Source organism: Phoxinus phoxinus, assembly GCF_949152265.1.
Source record: "Phoxinus phoxinus genome assembly, chromosome: 1".
NCBI lineage: Eukaryota > Metazoa > Chordata > Actinopteri > Cypriniformes > Leuciscidae > Phoxinus > Phoxinus phoxinus.
The window spans coordinates 47,171,670-47,190,605 of record NC_136876.1 but is presented as its reverse complement, the minus strand read 5'-3'; the positions used below and the strand labels follow the sequence as shown (position 1 = coordinate 47,190,605).

The window sequence follows — 18,936 nt, the reverse complement described above, 5'->3', positions numbered from 1 at the left end:
CGGAGGTCGCAAAGGCCTGTTCAGACCTTACAATTGAATCCGACCAATCAAGCAGCTGCAGGTACTTCCTTTCCACATGCGCCTTTAAGCTCAGATACCAGCAACCTGGGTGCTGTTGCTGATCTTATTGCACAGCAACAGAAAATGACCTTACTTCCAATTAGGCACCTACCCATGTTTAACGGTGAACCTCTGAACTTCAGACCATTTATGCAGGCATTTGAACACTGTATTGAGAAAAACACCAGCAATAGCCAAGACAGACTGTATTACCTTGAACAATACACCTCTGGCCAGCCCAAGGAGCTGGTCAGAAGTTGCCTTCATATGGATGGAGATAGAGGGTATGCAGAGGCAAAACGGCTATTGGAACTTAATTTTGGAGATGAATTTAAAATTACTAATGCTTATATGGATAAAGCCTTAAATTGGAATAATATCCCATCAGACAATGGAGAAGCTCTGTACAGTTATGCTCTTTTCCTCCGTGGATGCTGTAATGTAATGCGTACCTTAAGGTACATGGATGAGCTGAACCTTCCATTAAACCTGAGGCTTCTAATCTCCAAGGTGCCTTACAAAGTGAAAGAAAAATGGAGGTCACATGCTTTTGATATGAGGGAACGAACAGGAACAAGAGCCACGTTTGCCGATCTTGTCCTTTTCCTGGAAAGGCAGGCCAGGATTCTACAAGACCCAGTCTTTGGTAACCTCCAAGACGGCTCCTCAAACAGGAGGTCACCAAAAACAGCCGCTAACAGTAGCAAGCCAATGAGTTCCATGCAGAAGAGCAGGGGGAGCAGTTTCGCCACAACAGTGGCAGTTGCGCCAAAGAACAACACAGAGAGCACAATGCAAGTATCCAATATGCCCAAAAACGGTTCATCAAAACTCTGTCCTGCCTGTAATGGTGAGCATGAGCTTGTGTCATGTCAAGAGCTGATGAAGAAGTCCCACAACGCACGAGTTGAGCTTCTAAAGACTAAAGGTGTCTGCTTTGGTTGTCTTGCTAAAGGACACATGAGTTCGACTTGCAAAAATAGACAAACCTGTTCAATTTGTTCAAAATTACATCCCACTATCTTGCATATACCTCAAAATGTAACCAAAGAGCAGAGTAATGCAGGTCCTTCAGACAAAAAAGCAGTGAGCAGCGGTTTGGTTTCAATGAAAACAGAGGCACTTGATTGTAGTGATAAACATTGTACACTTGCAATAATACCAGTTCAAGTCAAAATGAGTAATTCAAATCATGTAGTACAGACATACGCATTCCTTGACCCAGGGAGTTCTGCAACATTTTGCACAGAGCAACTTAGGAGGAACTTGAATGCTAATGGGAAACATCAACAAATACTTCTGCGCACTATGGGGCAAAAGAAATCCGTTAACAGCCTGGTAGTCAAGGGCCTGGAAGTGTGTAGCCTGGAAGGAAAGGAATTCATAAAATTACCTGAAGCTTACACTCAGCAGGAAATTCCAGTCAACAGAGAACATATCCCCAGACAAGAAGATGTTCGAAAATGGCCTTATCTTCAAGATGTTGACATTCCCAACATTAATGCAGGGATTGACCTTCTGATTGGGATTAATGCACCCAAATTGATGGAACCTTGGAGAATTATCAATAGCCAGGGTAATGGACCCTTTGCTGTTAAAACACTACTAGGTTGGGTGGTGAATGGACTTCTCCACGCTGAGGATGCATGCCTCAACAAGCATGGTCAGAAATATGTTCATGCACATCGGATTTCTGTTGATAACCTGAATGAACTTTTGATTCAGCAATACAACCATGATTTCCCAGAAAAGAGTTTTGAGGAAAAGAAACAAATGTCAGTGGAAGACCACAAATTCATGCAGATAATGGACAGCTCTGTTGAAATAGTGGCTGGACATTATCAATTGCCTTTGCCATTCAAGAAGGATAATCCTATGATGCCAAACAACCGTCACATGGCAGAGCAACGAGCATTGTCTTTAAAAAGAAAGTTTCAAAGGAATAGTGACTTTCATAATGAGTATAGGGCATTTATGGAAATGGTCCTATCATGCGGATACGCTGAACTTGTACCCCAAGACCAGTTGATGCAGGAAAATGGAAAAGTGTGGTATATTCCACACCATGGTGTGTTTCACCCAAAGAAAGGGAGCTTGCGTGTGGTATTTGACTGCTCTGCATCTTATCAGGGTGCCTCACTGAACAATGAACTCATTCAAGGTCCCAATCTTACAAACAGCTTAATTGGGGTCTTAGTCCGTTTTCGTCTTGACAACATCGCGATCATGGCTGATGTGGAGAAAATGTACTATCAAGTAAAGGTCCCATCTCATCATGTGAACTTCTTGCGCTTCCTTTGGTGGCCAAGTGGGGACGTTAGTCAGACACTGAAAGAGTACAGGATGATCGTACATCTTTTTGGCGCCACATCATCAGCTAGCTGTGCAAGTTATGCTTTAAAAAGGACAACTGAGGATAACAAAGGGTGTTTCTCAGCTGATGCAACTTGCACAGTCAAGAACAACTTCTACGTGGATGATTTGTTGAAGGCGGTGGACACAGAGGACCATGCCATTAGACTTTGTAAAGAGCTGAAATTACTCTGTGCAACTGGAGGATTTAAGTTGACCAAATGGATTAGTAACAACAGAGCTGTATTGGTCTCCATTCCAGAGCCTGAGAGGGCCAAGGACATAAAGAATCTTGACCTTGACATAGAAGATTTGCCAGTTGAAAGAGCTCTCGGTGTGCAATGGTGTGTTAAGGAAGACACTTTCACATTCCAGGTGACCATAAAGGAGCGTCCATGCACCAGACGTGGGATTCTGTCTATGGTCAGTTCTATATATGATCCACTTGGATTCCTTGCACCTCTCACCTTTCCGGCAAAACACATCTTGCAAGAGTTATGCAAGCAGAACATTGGATGGGATGAAGAATTGCCAGAGATCCACGCTCAAGCCTGGAAGCAGTGGTGGCAAGATCTTCCAAGAGTGAGGGAGTTCAAAGTCAACCGATGTCTTGTACCAAACAACTTTGGAGATGTTAAAACAGCACAGATGCACCACTTCTGTGATGCGAGTGACCTTGGGTATGGAACAGTTACCTATCTAAGGCTGACTAGTAGCAACAAGGTACACGTCACCTTTATAATGGGAAAGGCCCGAGTTGCTCCCTTAAAACTGATGACCACACCACGAATGGAGCTCACTGCTGCAGTTTTGGCCGTACGAATGGACAAGATGCTGTCTGAAGAGTTGCATATGGAATTGGAAAGATCTCTGTTTTGGACAGATAGCATGACTGTTTTAAGGTACATTCGGAATGAAAGCAGAAGATTCCTAACCTTTGTGGCAAACCGTGTTAATGTCATCAGAAGTACGTCAGATGTCTCCCAATGGAAGTATATAGGCACAAAACTCAATCCCGCTGATTATGCCTCCCGGGGACTACATGTCAACACATTCTTGAAAAGAACAACATGGATCAGTGGCCCAGACTTTCTGAAGGAACCATCTCATTGCTGGCCAGAGCTTCCATCTGAACCCATTCTCTCTCAAGATGACCCTGAACTAAGAAAAGGAGTTGTCACTGTCAATGTTGCTGTGAAAGAAAACTGTGACGCCACTACGTACCTCATGAATTATTTCTCAACTTGGATGAGGCTCAAGAAAGCTGTGGCATGGTTCCTGAGGTTCAAGTCTGTTCTGTTGAAATTATTTAAGAATGGCAAGGAAGATCAAAACAGACATATCATGACCACAAGAAAAAGAAAACATGAAAAGACAGGTCCATATGTTCTATCAATCAGTGATCTAGAGGATGCTGAGGTCGCAATATTACAGTTTTGCCAAAGGCAGGGATTCCCACAAGAAATAGCCTGTTTGCAGAAAGGCATGCAAAATGTAAGCAGAAGCAGCTCCATCTACAGGTTGGATCCTCTTTTGGCTGATGGCATCTTGAGGGTTGGTGGGCGTCTGAGTAAAATGGCAATGCCCACTGAACAGAAACACCCTGCTATTCTCCCTAAGGACCATCGCGTTTCCAAGCTCTTACTTCAGCACATCCATCAAGAAGTTGGACATAGTGGAAGAAATTTCATGCTCTCCAAACTCAGACAAAGATATTGGATTCCTTGCGCCAACACTCTGGCCAGAAAGATAGTTTATGAATGCACCAGGTGCAGAAGAATCAAGTTGAGTACAGGTGAGCAGAAAATGGCAGACTTGCCAGTTGACAGGTTGACCCCTGACCTTCCACCCTTCACGCATGTAGGGGTTGATTATTTTGGGCCATTAGAGGTAAAACGAGGCCGCAGCATTGTAAAACGGTACGGCGTGATTTTCACATGTCTTACCAGCCGTGCTATACACTTGGAGGTTGCACATTCACTTGATACTGACTCTTGCATTCATGCATTCAGACGTTTCATTGCCAGAAGAGGACCAGTGTCTGAGTTGCGGTCAGATAATGGAACAAACTTTGTTGCAACTGAAAAGGAACTAAAAGAGTCCTTGAAATCTTGGAACATGCAACAAATTGAAAAAAGTCTGCTCCAAAAGGGGGTAAAATGGACATTTAACCCTCCCCATGGTGCCCATTATGGAGGAATATGGGAGAGGTTGATTCGCATGATCAAAACGACGTTACGGTCAGTCACCAGCCAGCAGTATCTGGATGATGAAGGCCTTCAGACAGTTATGTGTGAGGTTGAGGCCATTCTCAATAGCCGCCCACTCACGACTGTTTCTGATAACCCAAATGACTTGGAGCCGTTAACGCCTAATCATATACTGCAGCTTAAGGTGCAGCCTGTTCTACCTCCAGGTTTGTTCGTGAAAGAAGATCTTTACACCAGACATCGTTGGAGACAGATCCAGTACATTGCCGACTTATTTTGGAAACGCTGGGTCCGAGAGTACCTCCCTCTTCTGCAAACACGGCAAAAATGGTCTCGTGTCAGACGCAACTTCTGTCCAGGCGACGTCGTGCTAGTAGCTGATAGCACGGCGCCAAGAGGATCATGGATGCTGGCTAGAGTCACTGAAGCCTTCCCTGACTCCAAAGGCTTGGTCCGCAGTGTACGGCTTCAAACCAAAACAAGCCAGCTTGAAAGACCTATCAGTAAGATCTGCTTGCTAGTAGAAGGCCAGCAATCTAAAGCTGAGTGAGACCTGAATGAACTTGCGCACGTGCACACTGTCATACAGATGCATATACTGAATCTTTGCACACATTTATTCTTGTAAATAATGCATAATTAGTTTAAGGGAATAATGTATGGCTCCTTGGAAAATTACATTTAGTTAGTTATAGCTTGCTTCCTACAATAGCTATAAGGGGCCGGCTATGTAGGAGCCATTTTGAGTTTAGGTTAATCTAAATTGTTGTGCTATTGGAGCACTGGTATATTTTGTTAGATTTAGGGTCCTTTATTTTGTAGGGACTTTTAGTTTGACAAGGGGTGAGAATGTTTGAAGATAAAGATGGCCGCCTCTCACCTTCACAGAACAAAAAAGAGAACAAGGAAGCTGTTAGAACGTATCAAGCATACAGTTCTTTACATCGCTATTGAATCGCTATTGAATCGCTATTGAACACTATTTGGACATTATTTTTTATATTAAGTTTTGCCTTTTTTAACCACCATTTTTCAACCACTTACCAATCGTTTGTTGGATTACTGGAGTCCATGCTTGTTTGCTACTACCAACCTAACAACCTACTTACCTGCCTGCTGCCTGCCTCACGCTGCTTGCCTGCCCTGTTTGCCTATCTGCTGGAATCCCATCTCATCCACCTCAAAAAAGGTACAATTCAAGTTTCTCTGTTTTGGATAGCTTGTCAAAGAAGCTAAGCAATACGTCCCAGCTAAGAGTGGTCCGCCATTACACCTAAGATTAGGCAGGCCATTGGGGCTCTATCATCTGCGGACTGTAATGTTGTGCGAAATCTGGGTGTTTTTTTTGATAAATCTATGTGTTTTAGCACTCATGTTAAATCTGTGGTTCGTTCCTGTTTTTCCATCTCAGGAACATCGCTAAGATTAGATCTGTGGATTCTAAAAAAGAGATTGAGATGCTTGTTCATGCTTTTATTTCTTCTCGTCTGGATTATTGCAATGTACTGTACACTTGTTTAAACAAATCCTCCATGGACAAACTGAAAGTTGTACAGAATGCAGCTGCAAGACTTTTGATTAAGACCAACTGGAGATCACATATTACACCAATGCTTAAGGCTCTTCATTGGCTTCCAAATAGTTTTAGAGTACAGTTTAAAATCTTAACCATTACTTACAGAGCCTTGCATGGTCAAGCTCCCTCTTACATTGAATACTGCACGTACACACTTCTGGTCGCTCTTTGAGGTCTTCAGGCCAAGACCTTTTAACTGTTCCTAGAACACGTTTTAAAACGAGGTGATCAAGCTTTCTGTGTGGTGGCTCCAAAGGCTCTGGAACTCTCTTCCATTAACCTTGAGAGCTTTGGACTCTGTGGAAACTTTTAGAAAACACCTTAAGACGCATCTATTTAGACGAGCATTTCATTAGCCATATGGTTTTGTATGTTATGTGTGTTGTTTTAATTTTGTGAAGCACTTAGTGACCCTTCTTGTCTGTGAAAGGTGCTATAGAAATAACGTTTACTTACTTAAGCCGCGTTTCCACCGCGGGAACTTTCCCCAGGAACTAGGAACTTTGGGGTGGTACTCGGTGTGTTTACACCGCAGGAACCAGGGTCTAAATGAAGTTCCGGGTAAATATTTCCCCCTCCGAAAGTCCCTGCTCGCGAGGTAGTACTTTTTCAAAGTTCAGGAACTTTCGGGGGTGGGACTTGTGCGCTGAACATGCTGATTGGTTGTGTTCACGCCGCATTTTGATTTGATGACTCCACGCAGCATTCTATTTTAACCGGCATTTTTAAAAATCTATTGCGTTTGGTGGCTTCATGCAGTAAGAGTTGTCTGTCTGCAAATATGGAATTAAAAATAAAATAAAAAAGATAACACAGCTGGACCGACGACGAGGTTCAGGCTTTAAGCGTATTTGTGTAACAGGAAATTTTCTGCGCGTTCGTCCCAGCCATCTAACGGTCAATGTCTGCATCGTCTAATTTTATATCTAGCTTTCTGAACACACTTTAGTATCAGTGCTCGTCTCGTTTCTGCCGTTTTGTTAATTTCCTCGTTAGTAAACAAATACATCACAAACAACCTCAGCACAGTTTGAATCTCCTCCATACTTATTATAAATGTGGCGCTCAAAACTGATTACTGTCCGTCGCAGACTGGAAGGAGCCGTCGCGCGCAGTTTATAATCTTCCCGGTACTTTAGACCGCGGTGTAAACGCAGAAAGCAACTGGTCTGGGTTAAAAAAAGTTCCTGGGGAAAAAGTTCATGGGACAAATTGTTCCGGGTAATTTCGGTGGAAACGCGGCTTTACTGGTGACTGACTGGAAACACCGGTGCATTAAATAGATTTAACACACACCATTCAGTCAATCAGAATTGAGGATTCAGACAGACCATAGTATAAAGTTCCAAGTTGGCTAGTTATTTTCCATAACTTATTTCCAAGTTATTTTTAGTCGCAGGGTAGCTTTGACAAAAAGTTTGTTGTGCGAAACTTAGCAATCACAATGGTGCTGCGTTACTGATTGATTGGTTTTATAACACTGATTAAATGCTTTTATCTTATTATAAAATGTATTTTATCGCCGCTAGGGGTTGCTAACCTCTTAAAAACAATAACAAAGGCGTAGATTAATGACACAGTAAATGAGCGTGATATTATTGAACTTCATGCCGATGGATCAAATAATGTTTATGGGGAAGTAATGTTTATGGATGAGTAAATACATTCATGTTTTTTTAAACTGTGGTGTGAAACAGGGCGTGATTGCTAATGAGAGACAGATATCAGCGCCACACGCGAGTCCCGGGGAATATAAAGGGATGAGGACATTTAATTTTAACGAACTACCTGAAATAGTTTGGAGCAAAATAATGAGACAGGCGTCATATAAGCTTTAGGGGAAACTTTACTGAACAAGATTAAATGATAAACAAAACATTCAAAAGCATAGCAAAACAAGCATAGAACGCAGTACGCTTAGTAGACTGACGCTCCCAGCGCCACTTCCTTCCTCGTCACCCGCGCCACTGCTCATGGGTAATATAGTTCGATTTAATATATTGTAAAGGTTTAGAACAAAACGGTAAAACATTAAAGTAAACATAATAATTTTATATTTACCATTACCCAGTATAAATCAATATCAATTACAACTGTAGTGGCAAAAACAACGTCGGGTTTTTCCTGTAACCCCCTGTTATTGTTTTCAACCACCTGGAGAATGCGAGTACCGGGTCAGACTCGCAGCCCGGATCCAAGAAAATCCAAGAGTGTTGTTGTTGAGCGTTTGTCGATATTTATTACAAATAAACATAAAGTACAAAACAAAAATGAGAACTGGTTTAAATGTCTTTAAAGATTCCTTTGTTGCGCTTGGAGTTCAGCTTTCCCATACAGGCCAAGCTCCAGTAACGCAGATCTAGGCCGAGGTCAAAGACTGTATCTGGTGGCACGCCTTCTCCTTCTCTCATGCGCTACATGCTCCAACTTATAGGATAGCGCCCTCTCTGGCTGTAGAAGGTATACTACTCAAATGCAATAGAAAAGACAATTATAAGTAAATTATGAAACCAAAAATAAACTCAAATGCGGCTCCTACACACCGGCCCCTAATTGTTCTCTATTGAATCAAATATTTAAAATAAATACAAAAAAGGAGCCGGAAATCAAATAATCTCTTAATACTTTTTAGAAAAAATGTGTATATATGTATACATTACATCCCTTATTGGTGATCTTTAAGGGGCACCAGACACTCTTCATTTTCCAGAATTCGGCACAGCTTGGTAATGGGCCTATCAAGGATTGAAGTCTTTGTCTGGAGCTTCACAGATCGGACCAGCCCCTTTCGATCAGGCTTGGTCTCTAGAACTCTTCCTAATGGCCATGATCCTCTAGGAGCAGTGGGGTCAACCACTAGAACAAGATCTCCAACATTCAGGTTCTTCTTCACTACAGTCCATTTTTGCCTTTCCTGGAGTGTAAGAAGGTATTCTTTGGTACATCTATGCCAGAAGAGATCCGCCATGTACTGGACCTGTTTCCAGCAGCGTCTAGCATAAAGGTCTGATTTTAGGAAGATTCCTGGAGGCATAATGGGCTGGGTTTTCAGCAGGAGGATGTGGTTTGGGGTCAGCGGTTCCAGGTCGTATGGGTCTGAGGACACTGTGGAGAGAGGACGGTTGTTTAGAATAGCCTCTACCTCACAGAATAGAGTTTGAAGACCCTCATCATCGATGGACTGTTGATGGAGTGTGGAGTTCAGCACGTAACGAACAGATCTTATAAGCCCATAAGATTCAAGGAGTTCAAGTTTCAATCCCAGACTCCGCCATGGTGCGATGCTGCTGGTGGGTTGAAACTCCACTCGATTCCATCAGGAAGCAGGGCATCCTGGATCTTCAACGTGTCCAGTGTTATCAGAGCTTTCTTGAGCTCCACCTGAGCACCCACCAGATTCGTTCCATTGTCCGATCTGATGTGCTTAACCTACCCCCTTCTGCAAACAAATCTCCTCAAAGCGTGAATGCATGAGTCAGTGTCTAATGAGAAAGCTACTTCCAAATGAACAGCTCTGCTGGACATACATGTAAACAGAACTCCATACCTTTTGATGGTGCTTCTTCCTCGCCTCACTTCAATCGGGCCAAAGTAGTCCAATCCAACATTGGTAAAGGGAGGGAGGTCAGGTAGGATTCTTTCTAGCGGCAAATCTGCCATTTTCTGCTCACCTGCTTTTCCCCTCACACGTCGACACATGACACATTTTGAGAGCACCTTTCTTGCTAAGGAGTTGGCCTTACTAATCCAATATTTCTTACGAAGCTCTGAGAGCATGTGGTTCCTGCCACTGTGACCACAGCGTTCATGAATGTGTCTTAAAAGAAGAATTGAAATGTGTGAATCTTTGGGCAAGATACAGGGGTGTTTAGTTTCATCAGGCATGGCAGATTTGTGCATCCGGCCACCTACTCTTAAGATGCCTTCATCTAGCACAGGATCAAGCTTACAGATCCTGCTGCTCCTTTTCACTTTAGGTGGGGTCATTTGTAGTGTTGTTATTTCAGCTGAGAGTGCTTGCCTCTGAACATAAGAGATAACTGATCTTTCTGCCTGCAAGAGATCTTCCACTGTGAGGAGCTGTCCACCGGGTTTTGGTCTCACCTTTTGGCTGTGGGAGCGGGTAGTAACTTGATATGATGGAAAGTCATTTTGTTTTTTGATTCTCAGTATCAAGGCTTTTTTCAGTTTGATGTACTTAATGCCACTGCTTTAAGTAACTTAATCCAATTTGAAAAGTATGAAATAAGCTTGCCTGTGGGTGTGTCAGTGTTCACCACTGATGTAAACACAGTAGTGTTTTTCCTGACCTCTGGATCATCCTGTAACACTGAGCCCAATGCCTCCACCTCTAACCAACTTTCCTCAGGTTTCCATAGGAACTCTGGGCCATGCATCCACCTTTTTTGCTCCATGAATTTGCCTGCACTCAATCCTCTCGAGGAATCATCAGCTGGATTGTCTTTACTTCTTGTGTATCTCCATTGAGACAGCTCTGAGTTATCCCGAATCAGCGAGACCCTGTTTGCTACAAACGTTTTAAATCTTGCAGTGTCACTTCTAATGTACTTAAGTACGGTTTGGCTGTCGGTCCAGAAAACAGAGGGCTTTAAGGGTAGATGTAGTTCTCTCCTTAGCATTTTGTCCATCTTTACCAACAATGCTGCAGCGGCCAGCTCCAGGCGTGGTACTGTGATGTTCTTTAAAGGAAGGACTCTGGACTTTCCCATGAGAAAAGTGACATGTACAATATCCTGTTCATTAGCTTGTCTTATGTAACTCACTGAGCCATAGCCATTCTCACTGGCATCAGCAAAATGGTGTAGTTCTGCACACTTTGTTGTTCCATAGCCTTTTGGTTTCAAACAACATGCAACACTGAAGCTTTTTATTCTCTCCAAACTGTTTGTCCATCCTTCCCACCTGTCTACTACAGCTTGGGGCAAAGGTTCGTCCCATCCAAAGTATCTCTGGCAGAGCTCCTGTAGCAACTGCTTGGCTGGGAGAATGAGAGGAACAAGAAAACCGAGGGGATCAAAAATGGAACTTACAACAGAAAGTATGCCCCTGCGGGTAGGTGGCTTTTGGCTTAAATTGATGTTAAACTGGAAATGGTCAGAGTCCACACACCACTGCAATCCCAGGGCTCTTTCTATTGGTAGGCTGTCTTTGTCAAGATCCAGTGTTTTGATTTCTTTTGCCCATTTTTCTTTTGGAATGGATGCTAGAACTGCCCGATTATTGCTGACCCATTGAGTCAGCTGGAATCCACCTTTGTAGCATAGTGCGGTGAGGTCTTTTACTAGCTGGATGGCTTCAGACTCTTCAGCCACGGACTTAACACAATCATCCACATAAAAGTTGTGCCGGATTGTTTCAGCTACGTGAAGGGGAAAACAGCTTTCATTGTCATCAGCAGTTTTTCGTAATGCAAAACTTGCACAACTTGGGGAGGACCCTGCACCAAATATGTGCACAAGCATATGGTATTCCTTTGGGGTTTGACTGGTGTCACCCTGTGGCCACCACAGGAAGCGCAAGTAGTCCACACCTGATTTCTCTACTCCCACCTGATGGAACATTGACTTAACGTCAGCCATAATTCCAATGGGTTCTTTGCGGAATCTCCAAATGACTCCGACAAGAGAATTGGTCAGATCAGGACCTTGTAGTAGCTCTGTGTTGAGGGATACACCTTTGTAAGTAGCTGCACAATCAAACACCACTCTAAGTTTCCTTTTTTTGGGGTGGTACACTCCGTGGTGTGGTATGTACCATACCTTTCCAGGTGCCTGTGTGAGTTCTTCCTCTGGGACCTCCTCTGCATAATGATTTTCAAAGATGTCATTGATAAAAGTAACATATTCTTGTTTGTATTTTTCATCTTTTTTCATTTTCCTTTTCAGAGTTTGGAGGCGCTGCTCTGCAACTTGGCGATTGTTAGGCATACTGACATCAGTTTTCCTAAAGGGCAATTTCAGATAGTAATGTCCATTACTATCCATTTTGTAAGACCGCCGCATTGGCTATCTCTAAAAACCTTCTGTCCTCAACTGACATTTCGGTCTTCTCCTCAGATGCTACCTCACTGAAATCCTGATTATACTGTGCGATCAGAAGCTGTTCTAGATTTGCAAACGATATCCTATTCACAGTCACACTCTCTGCACTGCTATCAGCACTTCTCAGTGGCCCGTTTACAACCCATCCCAATAAGGTTCTAACAGCGTAGGGGCCCCCACCTTGACTATTAACAACCTCCCATGGTTTTATGCACCTTGGAGCATTTGTGCCAATCAACAGCTCCACCTTTGAATTAATGCTGGGAAGTTTGACTCGACTTAGATACTTCCATTGTGTTAAGTCTTTTTGCTTGGGAATGCTGTTTGCGGTAACTGGCATTTCTTTTTGAGTGAAGAGATCAGGAAGAGGTAAGAAGTTGTTGCTGTCCAGTGCTGATACTTCCATTTCAGATACGACATGAGTTGGAACAGTTTTTTCTTGATTCATTGTGCGTAGAAGAATGTGTGTTTTTCTACCCTTCAGATTGAGCCGAAACATAAGATCCTCGGAGCAGAAGGTGGTGGAGGATCCAGGGTCCAGGAGAGCATACACCTGTAAGACTTGGCTGCCCTTCGCTGCCTTAACCTGAAATGGGACAATGGACAGCACACTCTCTTGGTCTCCGGCCCCTATATGACCACATAACCCTGCTGATGCACTGCCTATAACATCAGAGGATCTTTCTGCCTTTTTGATAATACTATCTTTGGCCTCAATATGCAGGACACTAGGGTGAGCTTGCTTACATACTTTACAGCTGAGACGCCCTTTGCAGTCTTTGCTAATGTGGCCTGTGGAGAGACATCCAAAGCATATACCTTTGGTCTTTATAAAACTGAGCTTGTCTCTGTGTTATCTTTACAAAATCTTTACACACGTCCAATGTGTGTCTTGAGCTACAGAAGGGGCAAGAAAGATCACACTTCATCTGCTTTTGGGCAATAGCTATACTAGTGGCAAAACTACTGCCAGATGACTTCGAGGCCTGTGATTTGATTGGGGATCTAGCCTTTCCTCTACTAGCCGACTGATCTTGAAGATCACCAAATACTGGATCAGCTGCTATGCGAGCTTGTCTTTCAATAAAGCAGACTAGATCTAAAATCCTTACCCTACGACTAAGTTGTTCTTGCAGCTCATAAGCCTTGTTACGCCATCTCTCTCGAAGCTTGAATGGTAGCTTGAGCACAATGCTTCTCATATTGGATACAGCTCCTCCATATATTCCATTTCCTCCATAGCATTGCAGCAGCTCCTAAGAAACATGGAATAATCCTGTAGCGATTTAAAATCCTTAGATTTGATTTGGGACCAGGATAGGGCTTTTTCCAAGTAAGCACAAGAGATCTTGTATTCGTTTCCAAAATTTTCCTTTAGCAACTCCTTTGCTCTCTTGTAGCCTCTATCTTGTGACAAGTACTCACAGCTCTTGACTAGCCTTTGTGCTAGGCCTCTCGTATATTGAATAAGAAACTGCAATCTGTCTTTATTGTTATCAGTTTTGCTTTCAACCATATTTTCAAATGAGTGAATGAATGACTTGTACTCAAGAACTTGTCAATCAAAGAGTGGGATGCTACCTTGCGGTAGTGTAGACAAAAGTTGCTGTTTCATAAGAATCCTTGTTAATTCACTCTGTTTTTCCAGAATTTTGATCATGTGACTTTCCTGTGCTGAACCGGGTGTAGGAATTTGCCCTTGAGATACAGTGGACTGAATGGCTGAAGCTGAACTTGCAAGCGACTGGGGAATGACAGGGGGAATACTGTACGCTGAGGTCTGCTGTAGTTGTTGCCGTATATCACTGCTAGCCCTGGGCTGGAAAACAGGTCTACTGTGATGCCTATCTGGGCCTAAATTAAGAATAGGAAATTGAACCTGAACACCTGGTCTGGTTTTAACTACTGGGGCTCTGTCATGTAAATAAAGTGAGCTATCAAGCTTTTCATCCAATGGTACATGTGTCACTGTGGATTTTGTCTTCACTTCATCTGCTTCTGCACCTAACCAGGGCATCTGAACTGTGACATCAGACTGAGCAGGTTTATACATTCCTATTTCAGCTTCTTTCAGATAATTATTTTTTGCAGTAGTGGCTTCAATTTCAGAATGCAACTCTATAGATTCTCTCCTTTTTCTTAGAATATGCTCCTGCTCCTCAATTGCATGCCTTTCTTGCAGCTTTTGCCATTAAAGCTACTCTCTCTGCCTCTGCACTAATGCGCAATGACACAGACGATGTCTGTGATCTAAATGATTGTGCATCAGTATCATCATCGCCATCTTCTACTTGGGTGACAGAAGAGGAGTCTTTAACTGTAGCTTGGGAACCTGGGTTTTCTATGGCTGAAATCCAATTTTCAACGTTAGCCATAAAAGCTGTTATCTGTACACATCTAGGCTGATACCATGTTTCGTGGTCTTCTTGTTTTGCTTCTTCATCTAACATTTCACTATAGGAGGCATGCAAGGCTTTGAACTAGGCCTGCACGAATCTGGGAAAAATATGAATCACGATTTTTTAGCTTAGAATTGATATCACGATTCTCTGCAACGATTTTTTTTTTTCTCATGAAGTGTAGTTTATTGCACACATGAACCATGACAAAACAAAACAAATTGGCAGTACCAAAATATTTGTTTAACATTGCACATCACCACAAGCCTGTAAACACACACACACACACACACACACACACAGACAAACACACACACAGTCAGTCAGACAGACACACACAATCACAGTTAAACACACACACACACACACACACAGTCAGTCAGACAGACACACGCAATCACAGTTAAACACACACACACACACAAACAGTTAAACACACACACAGTCAGTCAGACACTCAGTCACAGTTACACGCACACACACAGTCAGTCAGACAGACACACACAATCACAGTTAAACAAACACACACACACACACACACACACAAACAGTTAAATACACACACACACAGTCAGACACACTCACAGTTACACGCACACACACAGTCAGTCAGACAGACACACAGTCACAGTTAAACACACACACAGTCAGTCAGACACACTCATGTACGGTTCCATTGTTCGGCTGGACCATAAATCCGTCGTTGCTGAAAAATAATCCGCTTGCTGCACTTCTGCCTCGACTACAGTGCACACTTTCTTGTACATAGCTGGCAGTGCAACGTATGAAAAATAGTTGCGGGATGGTATTGAGTAGCGTTTGTCCAATGTATGGATCATCTTTTTAAATCCGTCACGTTCTACGTTGTATATCGGAACCATATCTTTTGCTAGATGGTAACGTAACGTTAAGCAATGGCTTCTGTTATTTCTTTAACGTTACTCTTACTGGAGTTAGGTGGGTATGGCGTCGCATTGTGCAAGGTGTCCGTAATAGATGTCTGCGTTTTTGGGCGACTTTCGGACCTCTTGCCTTGTACGGCTTCATCATATTGCACTTTTTTGGTGACATTTGAGGTGCTGGTAAAGGTTTGTAGTGTTTTCGTCTTTCCATTTTGTTTATTGAACTACCGCGCTCGCTCGACGAGTGAAACACGTGACTACAAGATGCTTTGTCATTGGCTGAGGGTGAAGCCCTGAACTTTGTGAGAGCTGTCCTTTCAAAATAAAGGCCGATTTCTTTTTTCTTTTCTTTTTTAAATCGAAGTCATTTAAAAATTAAATCGTGAACAGGGTGAATCGAGATCGCGATTTTATAACGATTTATCGTGCAGGCCTACTTTGAACTCTTCAAGAAATTCATTAAACTTAATCATGTTTTGTTTAACTTCATCAAGAAATTCCGGATCAGTCATTAAATCATTCACAATGTTCATTCTCCGTGTTACATGTGACATTTTTCCTCCTCTAGATGAGCGCAATTGCGCGACAGTTTCACTCATGTCTTTAACAGGAGGTGTTTCTTCTTCGTTGGAATCAGCCATTATTCCCAAAAATCACAAAAAATATTTATCTTCCTCCTCAAAAATGTAGAAGACAGTTTGTATTCTTTCCAAACATAAACATATCGTTGCATTTCATTTGTTCCAATTAGGCTGTGCTTTCACCGCTCTTAATTGTTTGTCACAGTTCATCAACTCAAAAATCTGCGGTGAAATTTGCTTCTATATCCTTCAAATAATATTCACTTTGAAAACACATACCTCCACTGAAGTGTTTCTTTATTTGCCTTGCCACGCTTAGACCAACGTTTCCTTCGTCTTCATATCGCGTAGTTCCAACACCAATCCGTCTTTGTTGAATTCACAGCCAGTCTTTGACGAAATGTAGTGGCAAAAACAACGTTGGGTTTTTCCTGTAACCCCCTGTTATTGTTTTCAACCACCTGGAGAATGCGAGTACCGGGTCAGACTCGCAGCCCGGATCCAAGAAAATCCAAGAGTGTTGTTGTTGAGCGTTTGTCGATATTTATTACAAATAAACATAAAGTACAAAACAAAAATGAGAACTGGTTTAAATGTCTTTAAAGATTCCTTTGTTGCGCTTGGAGTTCAGCTTTCCCATACAGGCCAAGCTCCAGTAACGCAGATCTAGGCCGAGGTCAAAGACTGTATCTGCTGGCACGCCTTCTCCTTCTCTCATGCGCTACACGCTCCAACTTATAGGATAGCGCCCTCTCTGGCTGTAGAAGGTATACTACTCAAATGCAATAGAAAAGACAATTATAAGTAAATTATGAAACCAAAAATAAACTCAAATGCGGCTCCTACAACAACAAATAAATTGTAACACTACCCTCAAGTGCTGAATTACTACTCACACAGGTCAGTTTATTTGACAAATTAAACTTGTGAAGTAACGCAGCGCTGTTCCACTTGCTCAACACTATCACACTAAACTGCATTTGAAAGCTATGTTATTCTATGTGTTAGTTTGTCTGTATGAGACTAGCAGTAAGCTAGATCAACATTAGAATAACATACTGATCATATTCTAACATTTCATCATGTTGAGCTATATAACATTGATTCGTTTTATGTACATTTGCTCACCTGTCTCATAAAGTACATGCAAGAGCGGCGTCTCGTCAAGTCGTGAAGCTCTGTCAAGTCGAAGTTTGTTGCGAAGCTCTCGCCATATTGATCATCGTTTTATTTCTACTTCTGTCCCAAAGTCTGCTTGCCATGGTCCATAATGTTTAAACGAAACAACAACAGTGTGAGCGAGCCGCTAGATGTTACGCAGTTGTCCACGTCTGTCGCCATGGTTACCAGGGATAACGCGGATATTACGTCATTGACAAGTGACAGGACGGGCACTATATAAAATTGTGTATTACTCTGAATTTACAAATCCTTGGAAATATTTAGGATAATGTAAGTACACAAATGAAAGAAATATACATCACTGTGCAAGTGGTTTTGGGATATTTTAATACAAAAATCTTTGTAAAAGGTACAATTGTACCTTTTAAGGAACCCAAACAATTATTATCATTATTAGCCCTATAAGACTAAGAATATATATATATATATATATATATACATCGTTTTTTTTTTCACTGGTCAATTTTGAGATTTTGGGATATTTGTCTTCAATAACATGTCTTCTTTCAGACTTGTGGTGAAAAAAAGTCCGAAATACACATTTAGGTCTTTATTTTACTACACTTTGTCTGTTTGCGTCTGTAGATTTCTCCTAAATTCAACAAAAGTTGGCGTTATAAATCATCCCGCTGCTCCGCGATCTCTGTCACTCTTGCTTGTCTTCAAAACTTGAGAGCCCTGCTAGAGTGAGCTTAGCGACCCTCGTAAATTTTTAGTGACCCCTAGTGGGGGCCACGGCACCCTGGTTGGGAACCACATGTTTGCTAACTTTAGTGAAGGTCTGCCTGACAAACGGCCTTGGAGGAGTTTGAATAAGTAGGTTTTTCAGATAATTTGAATGGTAGATACATTTTATAGGAATTCATAAAACTGAGACATACACTTTTTGGGGGATTAAAGCTACGATTCAGAAGAAACAAGATTTTTGATACTTTCATGCACAGTTGTGGAGTTGTTAGTGAAAATGTAATTTTGCTTATGACAGCACCACGTTGTGGTTGATTTCCACAAAATTATATTTTATTCACGAGTTCACGAGGAGCACGTTTAGTTAATCAACTCCATTATCGTGATAGGAAGTGTATATACAGCAGACTTACCTCTGTTCCAACCAGTTTTCCAGCATCCCTCCACCTCCCCATCTCCTCACACCTAACTATTTCTATCCCAGTCTGGGATATGGGGGGATACTCTGGGATTTCGAGTTCAGAGCCTTTTCCCTCGGACAGCATGGCAAATACGCTTAACCTTTACCCTATCTGAATATATGTAAGGGTGAACTCCTGAAATTTGATACATATATACATTTTTACATAATGTGTGATTTTCAACCGTAGTCCATTTTGATTATTAGTTGCTCAAATTTGCAACGCTTCAACAAATCATTAGTTGCCAACAAAAGAGATGATTCCAAAAATGTTCAAAAAAAAAAAAAAAAAAATTCAGATTATTTTTTTATTTTTAGCATTGCAAAGTAATGACCCAATATGCAAATCACTTTATTATAATAGATCATCCTTCTGAGTTTTTTTTCACTCATTGAGTTGGCCTAGGCCACAGAAAATAGCATTAACCTGATATATTAGTGAGGACATTGCATAGACCATTGATT

At 42.1% G+C, this 18,936-nt stretch overlaps 1 protein-coding gene across 1 annotated transcript in view; it reads left to right on the top strand.

Moving 5' to 3' along the window:
* The window catches only part of LOC307003469 (NACHT, LRR and PYD domains-containing protein 3-like), an 85,265-nt gene that overhangs the window by 48,132 nt on the left and 18,197 nt on the right, over positions 1-18,936 (top strand). The gene's annotated exons all lie outside the window — the stretch shown is intronic.